Source organism: Pseudorasbora parva, chromosome 5 (genome assembly GCF_024679245.1).
Source record: "Pseudorasbora parva isolate DD20220531a chromosome 5, ASM2467924v1, whole genome shotgun sequence".
NCBI classification, from domain to species: Eukaryota; Metazoa; Chordata; class Actinopteri; order Cypriniformes; family Gobionidae; genus Pseudorasbora; species Pseudorasbora parva.
Genome location: NC_090176.1, coordinates 32,033,459 through 32,057,889, shown reverse-complemented (window position 1 = coordinate 32,057,889; position 24,431 = coordinate 32,033,459). Strand labels below are relative to the sequence as shown.

Genomic DNA, 24,431 nt, shown 5'->3' with positions numbered 1-24,431 from the left:
GCTGTTACCAATCAAATAAAATAATTTACACTGAAAAATCACAACTACATTAAATAACATGAAACTAAACCTCCAGTAGGTGGCAGCAGGTGGCCCTCTTAATGAGTGAGCCATTGAGTCGTTCATTCAAACGATTCATTCAAACACTGAATCGTTCAGTTGCTGTGAGACGCGTTACGGTTCTGCTGTGAACGATTTTCGCTGCTGAAATAGAACAAAAACACTATGGCGTTTAAATGAAGTCAAAAGTCGAAAACCACGAGCACGCGAATAAACCCAAGCGCGCAAACCAGACCCACGAGAGGAAAATAGCAACGCGAGAGCGCATCTGTGCAGCCGCGAGCGCATTTGTACACCGCGAGCGCGCATTTGTACACCGCGAGCGCGCGAAACAGTATTTAGGGGCGGAAATGAATACTAGCGCAAGCCCCTGCTGCCTAGCGCGCACAACTGCAAATGAGCGCTCGCGTGACTACCCAACACTCGCTCGCTCCTCGAGTTGACTTTTGACACTTTGAGGGCGGGGCAATGACTTTTGTCTTCCCACCTGTGATTGGTCATTTGTTTAATCAGTTTTACTCTAGTTTAAACATGTAGCAGGACTAGGACAAGGCACGTTTTAAGGAACCATTATGTCGGACCCTGAGTAGGTAATTTAATTTTTAAGTCTTTGTGTTTCGAGTGCAATATATTCAATATATGAAATTGTATTGTACAATTTCGAAGGTATTTTGTTTACAATCATCTTGAATAGTTTGTATAGGACCTTAACACCAAAAAAGATAAGCTAATTTAAGATAAAGCTGGCTAACCCATAAATGTAGGATGTTAAAGGTTAGTTTTGACCTACATTGAAAATATACAGTAAATAAATCATCGCTGAGTAGCATTTCTAGCTACTTAACAAAGCTAGTATGCTAATGTACTAAACAAAGCAGCGTAAATGCAATCTTTGTAATTTATTCAAACCACAGCACCGACCCCTATTGCCCTATTGCTATTATCGTAATGCCGTTTATAAAATGATTAGAACACATTACAAACGGCATTAGTGAAACTTAAGGGTTACATCACTGAAAGCGTTTTTCTGCTGATGGTCTATGTGACCCTGTAAAAAGTGTAAAACAAAAAAAAGTGACGTTTTGATGTTTTCTGTCATCCTATATGCAAACAATTAAGAAAATAATTTTGATAGATGTACTACTAAGACCATGTTTGAAATAGGGAAATTAGTAAGTAAAATCAAACTTTGATGCTCATTATCTATTTTTTTTTAATACTTTCCAGGACTCAAAGGATGAGTAGAGATAATGTAACCCTTTCAACTTTTGAAGTGTGTTTATCACAAAAGTGACATGGTATCTTAACATCTCATTAATTATTCTTTGTTCTGTCAATAGCTAAGACACCACTTTTTGGCAAATCTTTTACACAAGTTGCAACAGGCCTTCAGCACAATTACCTCTGGATTTAGATTATCTGGAGTTTCTGTGTCGTCAGGAGCTGTATATTCTGGAGGCCCTGTCCAGTCACATACAAGAACCCCCTGCTATCATTTACATTTACATTTACATTTAATCATTTAGCAGACGCTTTTATCCAAAGCGACTTACAAAAAAGGGGAGAGTAATAGAAGCAACGAAACAGACAAGGCCAACAACCTGTAAGAGCTGTAAGAAATCTCAATTAATTAGCACAGTACAAATTTTTTTTATTTTTTTATTTTTTTATTTTTTTACTAGACATGTACAACAAAAACTCACGTACGTAAAATACAAAACACTGGATTTTGATAGCTATGATAACAACCCATTAGGACTAAGGCTGTTGCCCCAACTGTTGTCGTTAATGCAGATTCAGTGGCCCAATGGGTGGTATCACCCAGGCTTTGCAAGAGCTCTTTGACCTTATACGGGCACAAGCGGAACATCCAGCACCATGTGTCAGATAAATAAATCACAAAGATTGCATTTACGCTGCTTTGTTTATACATTAGCATACTAGCTTTGTTAAGTAGCTAGAAATGCTACTCAGCGATGATTTATTTACTGTATATTGTCAATGTAGGTCAAAACTAACCTTTAACATCCTACATTTATGGGTTAGTCAGCTTTATCTTAAATTAGCTTATCTTTTTTGGTGTTAAGGTCCTATACAAACTATTCAAGATGATTGTAAACAAAATACCTTTGAAATTGTACAATACAATTTCATATATTGAATATATTGCACTCGAAACACAAAGACTTAAAAATTAAATTACCTACTCAGGGTCCGACATAATGGTTCCTTAAAACGTGCCTTGTCCTAGTCCTGCTACATGTTTAAACTAGAGTAAAACTGATTAAACAAATGACCAATCACAGGTGGGAAGACAAAAGTCATTGCCCCGCCCTCAAAGTGTCAAAAGTCAACTCGAGGAGCGAGCGAGTGTTGGGTAGTCACGCGAGCGCTCATTTGCAGTTGTGCGCGCTAGGCAGCAGGGGCTTGCGCTAGTATTCATTTCCGCCCCTAAATACTGTTTCGCGCGCTCGCGGTGTACAAATGCGCGCTCGCGGTGTACAAATGCGCTCGCAGCTGCACAGATGCGCTCTCGCGGGTGCACAGATGCGCTCTCGCGTTGCTATTTTCCTCTCGTGGGTCTGTTTTGCGCGCTTGGGTTTATTCGCGTGCTCGTGGTTTTCGTGCGCGCGACTTTTGACTTCATTTAAACGCCATAAAACACTCAATATTTTTCCATCCACTCAATTTTGCATCCAAAATGTAAATGACTAAGTGAATGTTAATGTAATGTTTATGGAACCGTCATATGAAATCAGAGTCACTTTCTGTCGTGATTGTATTCAGGAAACAGCTTAAATGGGTCTAGTGTTGTAATTTCTCCTCGAGAGGCTGCACGAGTGTCAACAGCGCAAACTTGTTATCGCCATTTCATCATATATTATTATCCACTATCGATCGCCACTTACACTAAATTAATGCACAATCATTCTTGCATTTTGGTGATTCGCTAACGTTAGTTTATTTTTTGTTTTAATCAGGCTCTTGTCCATCGGGCAAGTAAAATTCTCTTTCACTTGTCCCTGACAAGCGTTAATGTCGAGCCCTGAATCAGTTATATTAAAAAAAGTTCTGGCTAATCCAAAAATTATAAATGGCAGTGAATGGCTGCCCACATTTTGAAGCCCAGAAAAAAAGTGCATCTATCCCAGGGCTCGACATTAACGCTTGTGGATTTTTCGAAGGGACAAGTGAAAGAGAATTTTACTTGCCCGATGGACCTGATTAAAACAAATAATAGCTAGCGAATCACCAAAATGCAAGAATGATTGCATTAATTTAGTGTAAGTGGTGATTGATAGTGGATAATAATATATAATGAACTGACGATAACAAGGTCGTGCTGTTGACACTTGTGCAGCCTCTAGAGAGGACATTACAACACTTGAACCGTTTTCCTGAATACCACCACGACTGAAAATGACACTGACTTCATATGACAGTTCATAGCAAAACAATTAATTAACATTCACTTAAATTAACATTCCCTTAAAGTCACTTACATTTAAGAAGCAATATTTAATGTTTTGTTCTATTTCAGCAGTGAAAATCATTCACAGCAGAACCGCAACACGTCACAGCAACATGTGTGTTACTGAACGATTCAGCGTTTGAATGAATCGTTTGAATGAACGACTCAATGACTCACTCATTAAAACGGCCACCTGCTACCACCTACTGGAGGTTTGGTTTGATGTTTAAACATTATTGGTCTATCCAAAAATACAAATTTCAAAACATTATTTAATGCAAATTAAATTTTTCAGTGTAAATTATTTAATGTGATTGGTAACAGCCCTTATAGTGTCTTATTTTAAATTAATGTATAGATCAAATTTTACAATATAAAATGAAACCTGAAGCATAGCCTATATTTAATAAGATTAGAGGGGAAATGCCCTTTATATAAGGTAAAAAATAATAATTAAAAAATTCACAAATATGCAGATTTAAATATGTCAAAGCTGATTGAATACTGGTCAGCATATTGCTTCAGAATAAATTATATTTAAAACACACACACACACACACACACACACACAAAATATCAAACTTTTTTCCGGACAAGCACATGAACATGCTTAATGTCAAGCCCTGTCTCCATTATAAAAATAATCCAGAAGGCTCCGGGGGGTTAATAAAGGCTTCTGGCGGACTTCTGGCGGACCGCCTTCAACTTACGAAATAAGTGTAATGCCTCTCGAAGTTCAAAAGGTTTACGCCACGTCCGACGTCATCGTCGCGGCAATTACGTTTTTTTTACACCATGTCCGATGCCGTCGCTGCGCCAGTTGCGTTTTTCTTCCCCTTCCGACGACATCGCCGTGCCAGTTACACTTTTTCCGTAACTTTAATACGGATGGCCGTCGCGCCAGAAGCTACATATTTTACATTATAACTTGTTAAATATGGATTTTTTTTTTTTTTACACAAACCCATCGCTTCACATCAGAATGTCTTTATTAACCCCCCTGGAGCCATGTGGATTACTTTTACAATGGATGGATGCACTTTTTTCTGGGCTTAAAAATTTGGACTGCCATTCACTGCCATTTATAATGCTTTAGATTTTTTTTTAATATAACTCCGATTGTATTCGTCTGGAATACACCTAGTATGGCTTGAGGGTGAGTAAATCATGAGGTAATTTTCCTTTTTGGGTGAACTTACCCTTTAATAGTTATTTATTTTACCTGTATCGATTCAAACTCACATTTAATAATTTTCAAGGAGTTTCATGAAACTTATCTGTATCTGATGGCGATCTGAGAGAGAGACCATGCAGTGAAGCGAGATGTAGTTTCATCCGATCCGTAAACCAGTTCAGTTTCTTGTCAAGGAGCAATAGATAAAAACATAAAATAAAAAATAAATTAAAAAAAACATTTTATAGGCTTATTGACAACATGTTGCAATGTTTACACTGTACAATGACTCTGTGATTTAATTAGGGCTGAAAACTTCAAATTTCACAATTTGATATTATTTAAATTCATAAAGTTAATATTTACCAGAAATTGCAGCAAATATAGTGAAACTGCTGTCCACCTCCAACCATTCGAACAAATAGACGGCGCGAGTTGTTGAGAGCTCCATGAACCCCGCGAGGTAAAAGCGTGTAACGTTAGGAACTCTGTATTTCAAGGGCTCTGGGAGCACAACACACACACGCACACACACACACACAAATATAATTATAAAACAATATAATGTCATAAATACACTTTGTAGATGAGGCTAAACACGTAACTTACTTTGTGTTATCTTGGTTAAAAGTAAACTCCATGTCTGCACTGCACGGTGAGTCATGTCCCCTGAGAGAAAAATTTTGGCTCGTTTAAACGCGCACAGCATATAAGTTACATATTGGTATAAATCAATAAATTATGAAAAACAAATGGTAAATGAGATAAAACACTTACTTTATAATATTTCCCTGTAAAAAAGTTCTCTCGCCTCAGTCGCCTGTTTCTATCCTCCGCTCTGCACCGCGAGTCAAAGAAGATATCTCTAAGTTTAGGTGCGCACGGACGGACACACACACACACACACACAATCCTACCACAATATAATGTTATAAACTTCATACAGTTAATGAGATAAAACACTATGCCGGTGTAAACACTACTCAATTGCTCAGCATTGCGATTGAATGGAAATGGCGTCTGGTATGTCAGTCGGTGGGGGAGGGGATACGGGGGCGCGCGCATACAGCACGTGCATTTCCTGGATGTACATAATTATCCTCTCCGCCAGATGGCGCTGTTTTCACTAGCCGTGTTAATACAAAAACTCTTTACTCATTGACTCCTTGAATTAAGACTTGGTTTATATGGTGTGGAATGGTACGTATTAAATACGGTAAGTTAAATAAATGTGCTCATATCTATATAATTAGAGTGTTGTATATAAATCAGCTGCACATAGTAGATTAAGTTTAGTTTACTGTAGTTAAATAAATAGACAAAAGTATAATTGGAGTAAAATCCAGAACAGTTCAACTTATGTTTTTAAGTTAAAACAACAATTATACTTGTTCATTCAACAGAAAATCTAGTGTAGTTATTTCAACATATGTTTTTGAGTTAAAACAACAATTATACTTGTTCACTTAACTTTCAGTCTAGTTGAGGACAAGAAAACTTAAAATGCCTTGTTGTCTGGACAATCTAGTTATCTCTACTGAAATTTTTTTGTTGAAATAACAAAATCGCAAAAAAAAAATTTACAGTGTAGGCTAATACCATTGTTAAATTAGAAAGTTGGAATTTTCTAAATATTTATGTTAGGATAACCTGATAATTATAATTTAAACATATAAATTGGTGTATTCTAATATTTCAAATTAAGAACAATAAAAAAATATGAGTACAAAATAAAAATCTTACTTAAATGTTGAGTTTAACTTAAAAATAGAACTTCATTTATTGAGTTCCGTCAACTAAACAAGGGTTTACAGAAGTAAATAAACTAATTTGATTTACAAGGTAAAATCTAAATAAAAAAGTGAATTAACTAAATTCTAAAAAGTATGAGTTATCTACCTCAATATTTGAAGTTAGGAGCAATTATGAGAACTACAATTTAGAACTTTCTTACTTAAAATTGGGAACATTATAAATCAAGAAATTTGATGATTGCTGATCATACCACCAATATTTTGAGTCAGCTCAACTCATTTGGGTTAGTGTTCAGTATGTATCAAAAAAAATAAAAAATAAAAAATAATTATATAAAGAAATATTAAGAAATATTGCAAGCACACACATATTTATAAAAAAAACTAAAAGTTAGTTTGAATCAGTGTGAAACAAGCACTTAGAGCATTATTGGATACATGTTTCCATATACAAGCAAAATGGACATTATACATGAAATATAACTAAATCAAATCGAATTCAACTCAGAATCAAATTGAATTGAGACATTGGGAACTGGAATAAAATCTGTAAATCTGCATCAGTAGACAAGCATATGTATTCATTCCATAATTAATCCTGACATTTTAACAGACATCAACTATGTTTGTTCTATATCAGCAACAAAAAATAAACAATTACTGGGTAAAGCAAGCCCAATATATTGACTCACAATCTGCATGCTTCTTGGTTTTGAAAACAGTTCTCAGACAGAAAGAAAGTCTGATGACCCTCAATCCATTTCAAGCATGCATTAAGTCATATCCAGAAGCATCATGTGCTTCATGAGCCTGGACAACTTGATGAATACGCAAGAAAACATCTGTTTGCCGAGGTGTGAACAAAAAAAGTTGAAATAGTCACACCATTTTCGTGCTAATGGAATCCCTTGGCCCAGAGGGTCTATTCAGTGGAGCTCTTCCCACTCATTACACTGCTGGACTGAAGATAAACTGTGTACATGGCCGCAGATCATTAGGCCTCAGATGGCTTCTTGTGATGGCGTGAAAAATCCAGAAAATTCAATAGGCAAAAACATCAAGCACATTAAAGGTAAAGTAAGGGTCTACTGTAAGGTTCTTATTACTGGAAAAAACAGTGACTCATACTGAACTAAATATCCAGATGGTGTATATTTAAACCAAAAAAAAGTATGGAATATTGGACAGGCACTTAGCAGCAAAAGCTTTCTCTATGTAGCAGAAGGTGAAGGGCTAAAAGTTTGATCTATTTTCTCTTTTGAAATGTGAACACTCAAGGAAAAGTCTTTGGGAAAGTATTAACAGTTCAAAATCAAATAATATACAAAAATTCACGTCTTTGAGCGTGAAATAAACCACTACTTATTTATAAAATGTAAAAATTATAAATATTAAAACTGTTGAATGAATGGAGAATTGTTATAATTACAGCCATAAATAGATAATGGCTTATTTAGATACTGATCATTAATATCAATATCTAAATAAAGCAACACTAAATGTTTGATGTGAAGGTGATCAATGTATAATCCTAAATTCATTTCAATATATGGTTCAAAACACTACAATACATTCTGTGCAACAAAAAAAAACATAATGGCATTGTGACGTGACTGTAGATCATGTATGTTTTTATGCATAAGTTTCATGTAAAAGCAGCACAAGTGCTGAGTGTTGGGCACTCAACATAAATATTAGGCACTGTTAGAACAAAATCACCCTCTGAGTTCAGTGCAGGTTACCAGCTGCATCAGCAGCACTTACTGTTTGCCTTTTCATCTGCTCATGTCAGTTGTGATTAACCTCCGCCAAATAGGTCTAATTACCACAAATTTCCATGGCTACACAGAGACGCTTTTAATTTAAGACCGGGTCAGATGGGACAATGAAGTGGCTCAAGCCACGACTCTTGCTCTCAACGCTGGCAGTAAAGTCTCACAGTATAATCTAAAGCAAATGTATTATAGTCAATGTGCAACCCATCTTTTTATTGACAAATCCTGTTTTGCATTCTCTGATGGCATATCTTTGTCTTTGGAGCAAAATGGCATGTGGAGGAAATGAAATGCAGAGATTAGGCCAATAAATAATTCACATTATATTATCAAAACACAGAAATCCCTCCAAATTGAAGAATAAATAACAGAGGGGCTAATCACATATTAGATTGCAATCTCACAGATCCCGTAAATAGTGAAGAGAGGAGCAGCGCGTCCTCCTCTGTGTCCCTCTTGCACACAGTTATTCATTATAAGCCTGTCACCTAATCATCTCTCATCAAGCACTAAATCACTGCAAACACTGTGTATGGAAATCAGTGAGGCCACTTTATTACCAGGACACTACAATACCACAATATTAGAGTCACAGCTCAAGCCCCCACAGAAACACATACATTAGCACTATTCGGACAGTAATTCTCAGGGAGACATCTGCAAAAGAAAATTAGCATGGCCCTACTATGATAAAATGCGACTGGGTGACAATTAATCCAGGGCTCTGTCTTATGAACTGGAAATTTGTTTCTGATGTAGTCAGCCACATGGTCATGATGAGCATAGCATCGAGTCAGACATTTCAGTTTGTAGAGCAATAAAATCATGGATTAATTCATCTAAATGCTAAAGTTACCTTACGTCCTTAAATGTCTCTCTCTCTCTGACGTATAAAGATAAATAAAACCCTAAATATAAATATCACCTGATGTTTCAGGTTGCATCTATATGGATTTAGCTCAATTTAAACAACATGGGACGAAATTAGGACTCCTAATAAGTCAACGGGGGCTTTATCTAAATGAATAAACTCTGTGGGGGGAGAGAGTGAAGGGGGTGAACACAGAGCAAGGAGCCACTAATGGATCAGAACGAATGGCAACCCTTCCACGCAAGACGGTGATCTTTCTCCTTTCTTCCCCCTCTCTCTCTTTTTCCAGGGGATCTGTTTATCCAGGCAGGGTGGCTTTGAACCCTGGAGCCTTTGTAGTTCTAAAGCTTGCGGTGGCATCTGCTAATGTCAATGCTAATGAAATGAGCACCATTCCCCTGCCTGTCGACACACTCAAAAAGAACAGCACAAAAAAAACAAAAACAAAAACGGCACACAGGGAGCACAATTTTATTTTTGGGCATGATCTGTGCATTTATTTATGAATGCATCCATGCACAAGAGAAAACAAGGACCAAAAAAACAGGAAAAAAGTACCACAACAGTTGCCAAGTCTGGGACTGGTGCAGAAACCGCTTCAATTGACAGCACCACATTAGTACAGAAGCTAGGAGAGATGTGCGTTCCCATGGGAGCGTACTGGAAAGCCTTTTTTCCTGAACACGGCTGCAAGGAACAAAATGATGAAATAAAGAATTAAAGAAACAAGCCTAGTTTTTGCTTTCATCCAAGAGCTGCTCAGAAGAGGGCCACATGTGACGCACACTCGCTAGGCTGCCGGGCTCTGAGGTGAAGTCCACTAAACGATTTTGTGGACCGGAGAGAACAAAGATACAAGAGAGTCAAGCGGCGTCAGCAAAGCTCGTCAGATAATCTCCTGCAGAATGGAGAGACAACAGTTCCCACTTGAGAATCATTATTTTTGTCATGCATTTGAAGCCCTTTTCTTTGGATTGGAACGAAGTAAGTGCCAGCTGAGGGCAACGGAACCCCCTTCCCTCACCCCCCAAGAGAAAGAAGCCTTTTGATTAAGCCTCTATTCTCCCAATCACACCTAGTTTCAGTTCTTGAGCTCATACGCTCTGCGTTGCTCTGAATTAGCATCTGCCGCTAACTGGCTCTCATTTAGCAATTAGCACCAGTTTGCACAATGAAACTAACGGCAGGTCTCCCTCCCTAAAAATATAAACACATCAAAAGCAATTCAATTAGCTTGCCCACAAAACACAAATGGGAGATCATAGCATTAGGCAAATTAGAATGCGATGAAGGAGCAAAACAACACGCTGGAACATGTTAATTAGAAACTTTCAGGCATTACAGATACGGAGGGAGATGGAATTGACCTGAAAGCGGAGGATAATACCAGGCGATTAGATGGTATCTCTGACGCAAACACCAATAAGTCGAACCATTCTAGTGTCTTACTAAGGTTTGGTTAATTAGTTGTTCCATATTATGTGAATGTGCTAATAATTTAAAAACGAGAATTTGGTGTTGGAGAACCACATCTGATATGGTCCTATTTTCCTACGATATAACTTGTTTAACATTTTCTATTCTACATGCATAAAATACCCCAACACACCAGCCTGAAATTTTCTAGGAGGACCTTGATTAGCTGGTTTAGGTGTGTTTATTTGACGTATCTGTAATTTTGAATATCAATAGGGGCTTTCGAACCGGAGGAACCTTTTCATAGTTCCTAGAACTATTGGTAGAAACACTCAGATTTTGCCTTGTTCACACTGCAGGAACTAGGAATGATTTTAGATCTAGGAACTCCTTTTAGGGGAAATAATTTAGCTCCTAATTTAGAGTAGGGTCTAACCCAGCACAAAAGGGACTAACAGTAACATAAGTGTATGCTGATTGGTTGAACGCGCGCGAAACACCAGCACCTGCCCTTTTAAAAAAGCTGTGTACACACAGATTATATAATACATAGGGGAGCGCGGGGAAGATCTTACTTAACATTTTAAAGATATTACTTAACACTTAAAATCTTTGGAAGATATTACTTAACATTTATTTAACCATAGCAAAAGTAAATATCTGACGTTTATTTTTCATCTCTGTTTTTTGTGTGTATTTAAAGCTGCAGTCTGTAACTTTTTGCGCTCTAGCGGTTAATAAACAGAACTGCGGGTCTTGCGGAAGAACATTGCAGCCGGAGCTACTTCCCTCTGTTTATGTCTATGGCGAGTCACACAGAGGCTGTGCTCCTCTGCAGCGGTACCTACCAGTCTGGCCTGAAATAGTCCCAATATAAACACTTATTATAAGTGTAGCATAATGATTCAGGGTAAGATAAAGACATGGTTTAGAAAATGGATTAATGTTGTACATTGTCATTGTATAATATTTGTAAATCTTGAACACAAAAAAAGTTCCGGACAGCAGCTTTAAAATAAGACAAATCTGATATTATTTTAATGTTATATCTGTTATTTAACAGTTGAGATCTTGATCTAACCAGCAGAAGGCACGAGCCAGGGTTTAAATCCCAGTTGTGCAGGTGAGGTGCGTAGTAACACTGCGTTACAATGAGCTCCTATTAGAAATATGATATTATATATTCTATACTTTTATGAATTCTTTAGAGAAACCATGAGAAAGGGGTGAATCTGAGAGTCAATGTTCAGAAATTATTCATTATTATTATGTTTTTAACTAGTAATTTAAAAACTAAAAAGTAATTTTTTACATATTTTTAATGATTGTGATGATGATAATTACATTTTTTTATTTTAAAAAGTAAAGAATTGTATTTTAAAAAGTATGTTATTGACAAAATATTTTATTTTGTATTGGATATTTTTTATCAGGTAATATTTCTGTCATTTGGTAATGGTAAATCATGCCCCTCACATGTTACAATATACCCCAGATATGGGGCATGTTGTCACATTTCACTTCCATTCTTTCAGGGTAAATCAAGAAAACACAATGCACTGTACTAATGAAACAAAACCACATAATTGTACTTTGACATGTGAAATTAATGTGGGAAAAATAAATATCCCAAGTGAACAAACTGAGACAGTTAAAAGGCATTAGGTTGTGCCCCGCTCTTCCCTATTTACTCTAGAAACTAACTCTACAAACATGAAAAGCAATGAAAGATTTACGCTAAAGAGAAAATCAAACACAACTTGAGGGGACCAACTTTAACTTAGCGAAACATGATTATGTATTTCTGCTCAGCTAGCAACATTGAACATCAACCATACGGCTAACGCTAATACCTTTTCATATACTGCTTACTTTCTTTGTATAAGAGTTATACCTAATAACATATTAGACAGGACCGTTAAACATATCGTAATCTAATGAAGACGGAGAATGTGAGAGCTGTTCAGAAAATTTTTTATTCCTCAAAGCTCAGACTCTCTGGCATTCCTGCGCTGTCAAAATAAAGGTTCCAACTGGTGGTGCGAATGCAACCAAAAAAATGGTCCTGGGGAACCTTTAGTTCTCAGGGAACCACCATGGTGGTTAGTTCCTAAAATGAAGTTCTCAGAACAACCATGGTGTGAAAACTCCTAATCACTTTCTTCATGCCAGTCAGCTCATGTTATTTATTAAATTATTTGTGCATTTGAATGCTTAGGTAAGATAATATAAAATTATAACAGCCTTCTGTCTATACATTCTTGACTCCACATTTTCATCAGTTTTGTGTGTATTCTGACTCTTTCACTGAGCAGAACAGCCAATCAGAGTTCTCTCTTTCAACAACAGCCTGACACCGATACAACATGATGAATCAGACATAAAATCCTGAAGGCGTCCGACTAGGGGCAACGGTGTGGAACACAACAAAAAAACTAAGCCGAACAACGCTCAAAAATGGCCCGACGTTGCCCGACCGCCAGCTTGGTGTCCTGGCCTTTACTCTGCAAAATCAGGGCATGTCTATTTGGATGGTTTGCATCAGCCTGTCTTTCAGCAATGTAATGCCTTTTAATCTTGTTTTAATCTTTAATCTTGTTTTCAACCTTACTTAATCTTGTTTGAAAAAAAAAAAACATATCCGCATTGTATATGACACCTAGGAAATATCAACTTATTGCCTTAAACGACAACGCACAATAATTTTTTTTTTCTGAGAAGCAGCAGTAATTCGTGAGAAACGTTGTGCATGGAAGGAAACAAGCTCAGATGAGCATGGATGAGCAAAAGCGGATCTTTATCTGCCTCGTTTGTGCTGCTCCAGAGGCACTCAGCTGGACTGCAGTGCTTATCGATGTGGGCAGCAGCATTTGGTCAATACCTGAAGCAGTGCTCCGGCTGAGATGTCTACCGATTCATGTAACACCTATATTCTGGGTGGGTGCAGGTCATGGTAGTGATCAAACAACAAGAGCTTTAAATCGAGTCTTGACTGTATCCGTTGAACTGACCTTTAATTTTATAATTTGACCAAATGTAACGAACTTAGAGTTGAGACATTTTTAACCATTACGTGAAGCATTCTTTGATCTGTGAAAATGTTATGCTTTCCATAGATCTTCACTCACAATTTCTTTAGTCCACCTGACTCTAAGTACCTCAGTGCTCTAGGGTGAAAAACAAGTGTGCAATGACAAATTAAAGTTGAATCAAATCCAAACTGACAGTGGTTTTGTCTCTGATCAACGGGTGAGATGGAGTTTGATGGTGGAGAGCTACCTGTGGGCTGACAGTCACAGATGATATTGATGGACTGCTCCTTTGATCTGGGCTTCTCCTGAGCCAGGGCTCTGACAGCTTTTAAAGGTTCTCCACCAGTTATTGAGGTCGATACCTGGGAGCTAACATGCTGTGTGTTGTTGCCATGACTCCCTTATTGAAAGACCAATCCCTAACCTATTGACCCCAGTGACCTCAGTATAGTCCCAAAGTTACCCATTAGAATTGGAATATGCTATCTTCTATTTGGATAAACCAGAAAGAAAAATCACAAATGAGAATTTCTTAATATCTTGATTGTCTCTTCAAATGAGAAATAATGAGGCAAGCAATTAATACTTAATATCCAGAAAAAGAGCACAGTAATCTCACGTGTCTTCGCCACTAGAGTTTCACAAGGAAATCTCAACAGTTTTGCACATTTGCCAAGATACCAAATTTTGCAATCAAAAAACACAATTACCTCAAACACTTCTCACCAAATTCTCCCAAGACCAAATTATCCGAGCTATGGCATCCACATTAATTTTATAGCACTGTATTCAATCAAAGTTCCATCTAAATTGGCTTCACACCAAATGTCCAACCAATCAAAACTTCATAATTGGGAGCCAATATGTAGTGTATTTTATTTAATTATGAAATTAAATAAACAAAATGCATTCCAGGAAATGTAATTGTTGAAGTGATTACAGAGCAGTGAATATTAATTGTAGGGGTGATTTTAGCCCTGGGGGTTGGGAAGGTCTCAATCAAATTTTCAGTTTGCCAACCACATCCTTTGTATTCTCCAAGACTGGGAGAAGGACATGGATATGTGATTCCATGTAAATAAAATGCTGCATCAAACCTTAATGTTTGCCATTGTCTTGACAATCACCACTCTTATTGTTTTCTTTGACCTTGATAATTTTCTTGTGTTTGTGAGTCTTGTACCGTTACCATGGAAAAATTGGACACCCACTTCACTTTTCTGAGCCAATATGCAATGACAGTGAGTTCTTCTCGAGTGCACACAGGTGTACTAGCAGAGTAACCATAGTATGGCTCATAACTACTGTAACTATGAGCATGTTTCATAAATGTTTGATACGTAAAAGAAACTATAAAAACAATTCATTTGAATTCAGTTTCATCATTTAACAATATATTTCAGAATTTCTTTTTAAAGTGTTATTGATCAATTTCTTCTAAACAAATGCCATATGAGTTGGTATTTTATTACACTGCAATGGCATTTTCAATTTTAAGTGTGGCTTAAATGTCCAAAATACCTTTTGGGATCACTGTATGAGCATTTGCTGCCTTTGCCTCTCATTGGGAATAGAAAAACAAAACTAAAAATTATTATCCATGATTCGCATTTTGAATGGAGCCATACAGAATCTAACATACTCTGTCTACAAGAAAGCATCTGAGACTGCGTCGAAATCTAAAAGAAACATGCCTGAGTGATCGGTTAATTCTCCTGAGCAATGACCACCAATAAAATCTTTCTCTGGAGAATAATGTCATATGTACAAGTTAGACATTACAAAACGAGATACATTACTATGCTTTAAAGTCAAAATGTTTCCTAGAGCCCTTATTTCACGTCTTAACCGTGAATGCACAGGTGTTTGTTTTCTTTCTTCAAGATTACTCTTACAAGTTCACATTAGCATCAAATTCACGTTCAAATGAAAAGCTGATGTTAGAGGAGAAATGGTCAAACTTCCAATCTTGTCTATCTCTAATTGTCCTTCCTCTCCCTCCGTTCCCGTTTAATGCACTGTCAATGCATGCCCTTCTTGGCCCCCTGTGTGTACTCCATTGCCGTTTTTTCCACGTTCTTTCCTCTCTCTTTCTGCTGTTTATTCTTTTTCTTGGCTCAAGAAACACCAACACAGCACTAACACTGACCCCGCTGAGAACGCACTTTCTGACTGTCTCTCTCTCACATACATCCTCTCCCCCTCTTTCTTTCTCTTCTTCTCTCAACTTCATCCTAAACCAGCAGGCGTTTTGCGATCTCGTCTAGGTTGTAGCCTGCGACCTTCGCTCTAACCCCCGGGGAGCAGTGAAAATGACTGGCTCCCAAATCCCTCCAGCTGAGAATCAGTGAGTGTATCTATAATGCTCTGATGAACTCCTCCTATGAATGATTTGTAGCCCTCTCTCCATCAGTAAATATAGGTCTTATCGACCCACGCACACCCCGTCTGCACGGCTATTTGCTCAAAGACTCCCCCCGCTCTGCTCACATTAGAAATACATTTGAGTTTCTGGTTTTCTGATGAAGAACAAGAGTGATCCGATTGGCCACTCCCATGTAGCCTGATCTCATTATAGTATTCATAATGTTTGCCTACATTTTTGTACATGTGTATATGAAATGAAATGTACAATACTGATAGCATCTAAATGTATCCAAGTATACACATCTTAGGAAAACTAATATAAACCACTTCAAATACAAAGTACAAAATAAAATCTGTAAAAATAGGGGTGCAATGCACTGCGGCACTGTATTAATTTACCTTTCCTGTATGAATTTTTAACTTCATTGCATTGTGTTTTAGGGTTAATGGAAATGTCTGTAAAATTACTGGATAATGTCCAGGTAATACGCTGCCAGTACTTTTTATGTTCTCTTTTTATGGATTTGTTACAACATTGCATGGACTGAGTAATGATTACTCAATTGCTAAAAAAAATGTTCATCACATAATAATAAAATCGACCTGAACTAAATCTTTTACAAAACTTTGGAGCCAGGATTAAGCATATCTGTCCCTAGTTCGTAAGACACTTACGTTATAGATAGTAATGCATGTGTGTTAGAACCACAATTTAATGTACAAGTATCTATGATTACTAATGAGATTATTGGCTTTATATTAAAGAAATGTTCCCTGCATATAGCTTGCCATGCCTTAAGCTAAATGCATTGAATATTGGTCTCCGATGCTCAATGATATATAAAGAAAATGGCAATGCAGCCATTTGTTTTGCAGATGTACAATTATCGACAGAGTAGACCATTTATGTTTAGGGGTTTGTCAAATTGTCAGGCAATAATGGGGGAACCTTTCTCCAATGGACAGCATAGTGAAAATGTCAAGTTGATGTGTTGATGGTCTCATTTGGCATCAGTAATCAGCATTTAGAAGGGGTTGAACACATCCCTGTATCCTCTTTCTATCCGTGAAGCTTAAACACAGTCAGTGATCATTGCAGAAACCCTGCGAGGAAGCCCTCCCGCAGCCCCGGACATACCAGGCATCACCCCTGCTGTTATACACCAAAAACACACAGAAAAAAAAATGCAAGAGCCAAATATACAGCCTAGCAGCTAGAGCAAACCGCAAAGGCTCAGCTGCTAATGAGAGACGAGTGTGCTAGAGCTACATGCTAAGTTTTCCCAAGGCAATTGGGACTTCCTACTGCAACACTTCAGCATCCTTATCCCTCAAAAAAGAAAACGCAGGGCAGAGTACAGCATCGCCACCACCGAGCGACAAACCCACAAACTAAATTTAATCATCGGCGCAGCGTTTGCTCCCCAGCGTGAGTCCCGCGTCCAATTATGAATTCATTTATTTGCGATTTATTTTATGACAAACACGTGCAGTGCTCTGAACGTAATGGTGCACGAGACTGTCGTGTGGCGAACGCCTTGCTGAGTGACTGAAAAGAAGCAAAGCGTGGTGGGATTGCTCCAACCTCTAATGGGAGTTTGGGGAAGCTGGGTGAGTTAATGCTGCAGGCTAATCCTGGAAAAATCGCTAAAAAAACAGTCAAAAGAAACAAAAATGGCTTTACTGCAATGAGATTTCAAGGCTGAAAATAGACTGAATAACCATGACTAATAAGGGCCTGGTTAATGCTTCGTATAATCTCGCCAAATTAATACGTTAGACACAATTGGCACGTAATTAATTCCTGTGAGTACACCGAACAAGAAGATTTATTTTCAAACGTCAATCATGCTGTAAAACCCACCCCACCAGAGGGATTATACTACATGGCCACATAATTATAATTATATGGTTATGTGGAATTACATGGTTATATTGACCATATACACCATGTATGTATAAACAGCCATTACCTGGGCAGTAAAAATCACCGCTGACAAGGGCTGATCATCAAAAGGAAGGTCAGTCTAATAGATGAACAGTCTGCCCGTATCTTTCGCTTTTACGACTTCATAAAGAACGTGTCTCAACGGGACCATCAGCATCCCGTCTATCTCACAGTACGATCTCTCGCCCTCTTTCTCCGACGTGCCAGGCCGTGTGTCCGTGGTGGCGCGGTGGCCCAGCGACTGGCTTGGAGTCAAGAGTCAAGGTTGGGGAGAGAGACGAGGAGGGGGGGCGAATGACCGGCTCTGAGGGGAGAGCTTTGATCAGGGAGCAGATTTAAGCTGGAGTGACAGTCCACCAGTGCACAGCTTTGTTCTGGCCTCAGCTCAAACGCCATCCGACTGCAAGCACAGGGTGCCAACACAGGGCATGTGTGTGCGTGTGTATCAGTGTACCCAGATGACATGCTCCCACACTCTAACACCAACACACACACACACACACACACACACACACACACACACACACACACACACAAACATCTGTTGGTAAACAAGCACTAACACATACATAGGCAAACAGAAACAGACTGAAAAATCTATACATACAAATATGATTATTAAATATTTCTTCATACACAAGGGCTTGAGTACCTACTTATAAACTGCATCTTTCCAAACTACAAGCTATTTATTAATATTAAAGTAGTTAACTAGAGTCAAGCTAAAAATAATTTGACGTTACTGAAAAAGAGCAAAATTAGTTATTTAAAGAGTTAAAAATTTAAAGAGTTAAAAATCACCTGTATATGACTTGCTTTCTTCTATGTATAACAAAATAGAATTTCCATAAAATGAAGGTCAGCATTGTCCAGTAATGTTTTGGACCCTTTTGGCTTTGTCATTGTATAGACAAAAAAGTTTTGGAATAGCCTGAGGGAGTAAATAATTAAATATGTTTAGGTTGAACTCTCTTGCACACACAAAAAAATCACTTAGATGAAACAGAAAATTAAAAGTAAAGGTTCACTCAAAAATGAAAATGTGATGTTTATGCTTACCCCCAGTGCATCCAAGATGTAGGTGTCTTTGTTTCTTCAGTAGAACACAAATTAAGATTTTCCTGCCAGACATATTGCATGTGAATGGGTAACAATTCTATGCGAGTAAAAAAAAACAATCTTGCTTAGACAACATGCACAAAAACCCTGCTGCTTGTGACGACACATTGATGTCCTAAGACACAAACCGATCGGTTACTGAGAGAAACCGAACAGTGTTTATGTTTTTGTTTTTTTTACCTCATATCCAGACAAATCTTATAGTGTTCCCATCTGTCATCACTTCCATCTAATAAGGCCAAACTGCCGTGATCAATATATATATTCCTCATTAGTGCCTGCGTGGATCGGCCGAATGAGGCATCAACATATATCTATGATGATCGCACAAGTTTGTCCTTACTAGATGGAAGTAATGACGGATGGGGACACTAGAGGAGATTCGTCTGGATATGAAGTAAAAAAATAACATAAATACTGTTCGGTTTCTCACAGAAACCAATCAGTTCGTGTCTTAGTTCACCCAAAAATGAAATTTATTCATTAATGAACCCAGTTAACTGCGCAGTGGCTTCAGTGCTGGAGTTTCTCCAAGATCGTTTCTCTGACGGGCTTACCCCATCCACACTTAAGGTGTATGTGGCAGCCATTGGGGCTTTCCACGCACCTATAGGTGAGGGATCCTAATGTTGTTCCACACCCGTAAGACCTCCGTTCATCTTCGGACCACAGTTTAAGATATTTTTTATTTACTCCGAGAGTGTATGCAAGTGTATACACACTATAGTGTCCATGTCCAGAAAGGGAATAAAAGCATCATCAAAATAGTCCATATGACACATCAGTTAGTTAATTAGAATCTCTTGAAACATCAAAAATACATTTTGGTCCAAAAATCACAAAAACTATGACTTTATTCAGCATTGTCTTCTCTTTCTGGTTTGTTTTCAATCCTCAAATAAAGATTCAAACGGTTATGAATCAGCATACTGATTCATGATTCAGATCACGTGTCAAACTGCCAAACTGCGGAAATCACGTGACATTGGCCATCCGAATCATGAATCAATCAGCTGAATCATAACAGTTTGAACCTTTATTTGAGGATTGAAAACAAACCAGGAAGAGGAAGAAGGAGTGCTAATCTAGTTGCTATTAACACTGTAAGTGTAAATAGCATATTATTTGCACAGTGTAAATAGCATCTAAATAGTTTACAATAAATATTTTAAAATAAATATACCAATCAAACAAATAAAATAGAATTAGGTCCTAAATATGATGTGCTATAATGTACTTTTTTTGTACAAACTGGTTCATTAAAATGAGCCATCCAAATATACTGATTTATTCAAATTAATCTCCACACTGCTTTAGAGAGAGAAAGAGAGGACTACACCCTAAAAATTGCTGGGTTAAAAACAACACAGTTTGGGTTATTTTAACACAGCATGCTGGATTTTGTTTAACCTACATTTGTGTGTAAATTGAATACATTGACAGTGTACTTGTTTGTATCTGTGCAATACAATATCACAATAAAAGTGGATCTACCATTTAGATTACGCTACAAACTATTTCACAACATTCACAAACTATTTTTAAAGCTTCTGAATTGCTGTCACCACAAATCTTCCTTCTTATCGATACAAAAAGAAAATTTGGATATGTTTCAAACTCCGAGGACTGTTTTGAGAGGTTCCCTTTATTGAGGGAACTCGCACTGCATCATCGTAGATGACACTTCGGGGGAACGACCTTAGCGTGACGCCACTGAAACTTGAATGAAAAAAGGCCAATCCTGATAGGTGTTGCGTCATGACGTTGCTGGTGACGGCATACCCGGAGCTATAAAGGGACGCCGGCACAAGCAGTGTTAGCTTTCTGCTCTTCATCCATTTGGTGTTGTTTTTTCCGTGGGGCTTATCATTATATTAGACTGTGAGAATGGCGAACGAGCAATTCAGGTGGTGTGTGCCTCCCTGTCCGCGTTTCATTTCGGGCACGGACACACACCAGCTCTGTGTGCAGTGCCTCGGTGTGCAGCACGCCCGGGCCACTCTCGAGGGGGCGGCCTGCGGTGAATGCGATAAGCTGCCGCTGAGAGTGCTGCGCTCGCGGCTGGCTGTGTTTGATGAGGCCGGCCAGGCTCGCAAGCCTCGCGGTTCAGGCCCCGCTGTTGCTGAGGTAGCACGGCGCCGCAGATCGTGGGGCTCGCAGATGGATCTGTCAGCGGTATTAGGGACTGTTGAGGCATCTTCCTCTTCCTCGTCTGACGAATCAGAGATTCTCCCACCAAGCCCGCGATGCAGCTTCTTCCTGCGAGGGGGAGGATCCGGTGCTCAGGCTGTCTGATTCCGAGGAATCGATCGCCATGAGCACCGATGGGGGCGCTGTGGGGCAGTCGCCACCCCACTCGCTCACAATGGAGGAGCTGGTGGAGGTTTTGACTCGCGCTGTGGCCAAGCTGAATTTAGATTGGCCACAGAAAAAAGTGGACATCCAGCCACCAAATAAGCTGGATGACCACTTTTTCAAGCGTAGAGCTCAGCCTCCCCACCGGGGTCTGCCTTTTTTCCCCAATCTACACAACGAGTTGTGTAGCAGAGCGTCGCTTCTCACGCCCCTTCTGAGGGAGCCTAGCAAAAGAAGCGACGCTCTCGCGGGAAGTCTTCGAAGCCGAAGGCCGACCTGAGGGAGGTCATTCAGGCTAAGAAGGCATCCAAACGGTCCTAGCTGCGGCTGGGTCACTGAGAGCTGTCCCCCACGGGGTGGAACGACCGAGGTCGTTTTCCCCCCGGAGCTCTCGGGGAATCGATGTTGTGCTCCCGCAGTCAAAAGGGCTCTGGGCCACATCGATGCCCCGCGTTCGCGCATTACTCCAGCCGTGTTCGCACACCGAAAATCTTCCCAGACTATTCCCTGCCGGGCATCTGCTTCAGGGGGTCAGGGGGGAGGCTCGGGTGATACCCCAGACCAGCCTCGAGAGGCTGGTTCCCTTAGCAGAATATCTCGGCGCATGGTCATGCCTTCCGAATATTTCTGCGTGGGCCCTGCGCACTGTAGAACAGGGCTACAGACTACAGTTCAGTATCCCTCCCCCGAAGTTCAGAGGGGTGGTCTGGATGGTGGTCGGTCCCAAGCAGGTGGGGGTAATGGGGCAAGAAGTACACTCTCTGCTGGTAAAAGGGGCGATAGAACGTATCCCCCCGCCAGAGAGGGAGTTCGGGTTCTACAGCCGGTACTTCATAGTCCCCAAGAAAGATGGGCGGGTTGCGTCCGATATTAGATCTCAGGAATCTGAACCAGTCTCTGAGGAGATTCAGGTTTAAGATGCTCACTATTCCAGCCATCGTGAGTCAGATCCAGTTTGAGGACTGGTTCGTCACGATAGATCTAAAGGACGCATACTTCCATATCTCCATCCTTCCCAGTCACAGAAAGTTCCTGAGGTTTGCTTCGGGGACGAAGCGTACCAATATCGGGTTTTTCCCTTCGGCCTAGCTCTTTCGCCTCGCACCTTCACGTAGTGCATGGATGCAGCTCTGGCTCCGTTAAGACTCCAGGGCATCCGTGTACTCAATTATATCGACGACTGGCTGATCCTGGCCAGGTCGTACGATATGGTGGTTCAGCATCGAGATGCTGTTATAGCCCATATGAGGTGCTTGGGGCTGAGACTCAACACAAAGAAAAGTGTGTTGATGCCCTCCCAGAAGACTACGTTCCTGGGAATAGTATGGGACTCGGTGACGATGCGGGCACAAATGTTTCCCGCGTGTATTGAGACTATACTGGCTGAAGTCTCCAGAGTGAAGCTAGGCCGCAGCCTCACTGTCAAGCAGTTCCAGAGACTGCTGGGTCTCATGGCAGCAGCGTCCAGCGTGATTCCGCTTGGACTGCTCCACATGAGACCCCTGCAGTGGTGGCTGAAGACCAAGGGGTTTTCCCCGAAGGGGAATCCTTTCCGTATGATCAGGGTAATGCGCAGATGCCTTTGTTCCCTCATCGTATGGAAGAAGCCTTGGTTTCTGTCTCTAGGGCTAGTATTGGGAGCATCGTGTTGCCAGAAAATCGTTTCAACAGATGCATCCCTTACTGGCTGGGGCGCGGTCATGGAAGGCCGCTTTGTGAGAGGTCCGTGGGGGACCCAGCATTCGTCCTGGCATATCAAATGCCTGCAAATGCTGGCGGTCTTCAAAGCTCTGAGGAGCTTTCTCCCGAACCTCCGCGGCCACCATGTCCTGATACGATCTGACAACACTGCTGTGGTATCGTATCTGAATCGTCAGGGGGGTCTGAGATCGTGCCCTCTGTACAGACTGGTGCATCAGGTCCTCCTGTGGTCCCAGGGGAAACTGTCATCACTCAGGGCGATGTACATATCCGGGGACCAAAATCAGGGAGCAGACATCCTATCGAGGCAGGGGCTGAGGCCCGGGGAGTGGCGTCTCCATCCCGAGGTGGTGGAGGCCATATGCAAGAGGTTTGGCCCAGTGGAAGTGGATCTGTTTGTGTCTCAAGAGATGTCCCACTGCCCACTGTGGTTCTCCCTCAGGCATCCGGCCCCGTTGGGCCTGGATGCCATGACACAGACGTGGCCAAGGCTGCGTCTGTATGCATTTCCCCCGATCGCTCTGCTCCCGGGAGTTTTGGAGCGTGTCCGCCGGGAAGGCGTCCGCCTGCTCTTGGTAGCACCGCGGTGGCCGTCCAGAGTGTGGTTCTCCGACATCATACTGTAGACCTGCTAGATGACCTTCCATGGCAGATCCCTCTGAGGAGGGACCTGCTGACTCAGGCAGGGGGCACGATATTCCACCCCCAGCCGGAGCTATGGAACCTATGGGTCTGGCCCCTGAGGGGACACAGCTCATAGAGGAGGGTCTGTCAGTGGGTGTCGTTGAGACCCTGCTCAGCTCCAGAGCTCCTTCCACCAGGAGACTGTACAACCTAAAGTGGAATGTGTTTTCCACTTGGTGTAGAGAACGTGAGGTGAACCCAGTTAACTGCGCAGTGGCTTCAGTGCTGGAGTTTCTCCAAGATCGTTTCTCCGACGGGCTTACCCCATCCACACTTAAGGTGTATGTGGCAGCCATTGGGGCTTTCCACGCACCTATAGGTGAGGGACAACTGGGAAGGCACCATTTGGTTGTACGGTTCCTCCGAGTGCTTGCCTCCTGAGTGTGCCCAGAATTGTTTCACACCAGGGGGTTACGATAGGGTGTGGCATAGTGGGTATTCGTTCCCCAAAGTGTCATCTACGATGACGCAGTGCGAGTTCCCTCGATAAAGGGAACGTCTCGGGTTATGAATATAACCCATGTTCCCTGAGAGGGAACAAGACACTGCGTCTCGTAGCCACGCCTATCGTCAGAGCGTTCACTTCATCGCAGCAAGCTAACACTGATTGTGCACTTTATACCTCCAGGTATGCCGTCACTCGCTACATCATGACGCAACACCAATCAGGATTGGCCTTTTTTTATTCAAGCTTCAGTGGCGT

The 24,431-nt window shown here is 40.4% G+C and overlaps 1 long non-coding RNA gene across 1 annotated transcript; it reads right to left on the bottom strand.

Moving 5' to 3' along the window:
* Positions 1–3,458: 3,458 nt before the first annotated feature.
* Positions 3,459–5,645, bottom strand: LOC137076089 (uncharacterized). The gene is made up of 4 exons (XR_010905196.1): positions 5,484–5,645; positions 5,316–5,375; positions 5,073–5,210; positions 3,459–4,891 (listed from the first exon to the last, which is right to left on the bottom strand). It is a non-coding gene; the product is annotated as an uncharacterized lncRNA (long non-coding RNA).
* Positions 5,646–24,431: the final 18,786 nt, after the last annotated feature.